General features: G+C 42.3%; 1 pseudogene; it reads right to left on the reverse strand.

Annotated features, from left to right (window-relative positions):
• Nucleotides 1-286: 286 nt before the first annotated feature.
• LOC124519980 (protein SEC13 homolog) lies at nucleotides 287-1,242 on the reverse strand (annotated as a pseudogene).
• Between the last annotated feature and the right edge of the window lie 924 nt (nucleotides 1,243-2,166).

Genomic DNA, 2,166 nt, shown 5'->3' on the forward strand with positions numbered 1-2,166 from the left:
CCCCCAATAATGTCTGAACCTAAAAGGTATGTAAAAATGGCAAAACATATTTTAAAATAGTAGATTTGAAGGTCATTGTAGCTTTTTCCTCATCACACGAACTCTTTCTGCAGGACAGTAAATTACAAACCATTTCAAACTGTGTTAAATCACATAATCAATCTGGCTGCATTTTTAGCTGCTTCTGGGAAAGTAATCTTGTTGGAGCTATTCCTCTGGGCTGTTTGGTCAGTTGGTCCAGAAGAAGAAGTCCTGGAGACAGCAGTGGGCCTCACCTGTCTTGTCACTACTCATTCTGCTCGTCCGCTGTGATGGAAGCAGGCACAGAATCCTGGGCCTTGTTGACATCACTGGTGCACACCACTGCCCATTGATGGACTCCTTCCACAGGGCCTCCTTATTATTTCTGCCTGAGAAAGGTAGAATGTTGGCCGTGATGGACCAGCTCACATGCCACACATCATTGAACTTATGCAGCAGTTTGAGCAACCACATATTGCCTGATGCATCGTCATGGGTCCAAATGAACATATGACCATCCTGGGAGCTGCTGGTGATGGTGCTGGTGAGCAGGCTAATGGAGAGGGCCCAGGCCACATCTCGAACCCAGTCACTGTGCACTTGTAGCTTCTGTTTCTTCTGTTGGCTGGTCTCCTCTTCTTTCCACAGCTTGATGAGGTTGTCACAGCCACTTGATGCAAACTTCTTAATGCAGTTGGGCTTCTGCACCGATAGCTGGACTATGAGGCTTCCAGGTTCAAAAGGAGGGGGTCAACTGACTGCATTGTGGCCAATAATGTGAGCATTGTTGATCTTTTTCACTTCCCACTGGTCATCTCCCGTGTATGACAGCAGGGATATGGCCCCATCTGAGTTGATATAGGCCATAGTCATGGAAGGGCCCAGCACACAGAATTTACTGAGAAGTCGTATCCTGTATGCTTGTCTGTCCGTCTTCTCCCAGATGCCATTCTCCTCTTTCTCAATAAGGATTTTTTGGTCAAAGGAGCAGGATGCCAGGATGTTGACATACAGAGAGTGGGCCCAGGCCACTTTCCACACAGGATCCTCATGACCCCTGAGGTCACCAATGAGGATCTGCCCTCCATTGTGCACATTGAAGATTCTGATGGACCTGTCTGATGAGCAGGTTGCCAGGCAGGTGCCATAGTAATCCATTTGGGCATCGAGAATCATGTCCTAGTAAGAGGTGTCTACAGTGTTGATTGCTGACACCATGGCCCTGATGGCAGCGGCTCCCGGTCTTGGATGTGGCAGCTCCTGGTGGTGCCCCTGAACAGCTCCTCCAGAGCAGAAATTTTTAATTTCAGTGAAGCCCAGCTTATCAATAATTTTTTTCATGGTTTATGCCTATGGTGTTTTATCTATGAAGTCATCACCATACCCAAGTTCATTTAGGTTTTCTAAGGGTTTTATTGATTTGCATTTTACATTTATGTCTATGATTTATTTTGAGTTAATTTTTGTGACAGGTTCAAGTTCTGTGTCCAGATTTTGTTTTGCATGTAGTATGTCCAGTTGTTTGAGCACCATTTTTTAAAAAGACTATCTTTTTTTCCATCATACTCCCGTTGCTCTTTTGCCAAAGATATTTTTGGCAAATATCTTTGCCAAAAGACTATATTTATGTGGGTCTATTTCTAGGCCACTTATTCTGCACCATTGACCTATGTGTCTATTCTTTCACCAATACTACACTGGATTGGCTACTATAGTTTTATAGTAAGTCCTGAGATCTGGTACTGTCAGTCCTCCAACCTTTTCTTCTCCTGCAATATTGTGTCAGCTGTTCTTGGTCTTTGCTTCTCCATACAAACTTTAGAATCAGTTTGTCATTATCCACAAAATAACTTGCTGAAATTTTATTAGGATTACAGTGAATCTTTAGATCAAGTTGGGAGGAACTGTCATCTTGACAATATAGTGTCTTCTTATCCATAAATGTGGCATATCTCTCCATTTACTTAGTTCTTACATTTCATTCATCAGAGTTTAATAGTTTTTCTTATATAGATCTTATACTTATTTTGTTAGAATTACACCTAAGTATTTAATTTCCTTAGGTGCTAATGTAAATGGTATTGTGTTTTTAATTTCAAGTTCCACTTGTTCATTGCTGGTATACAGGAAGGCAATTGACTTTTG

Source organism: Lynx rufus, unplaced genomic scaffold (genome assembly GCF_022079265.1).
Source record: "Lynx rufus isolate CCGP_SWC_20201006 ecotype Redwood Valley unplaced genomic scaffold, mLynRuf1.p SCAF_3, whole genome shotgun sequence".
Lineage (NCBI taxonomy): Eukaryota > Metazoa > Chordata > Mammalia > Carnivora > Felidae > Lynx > Lynx rufus.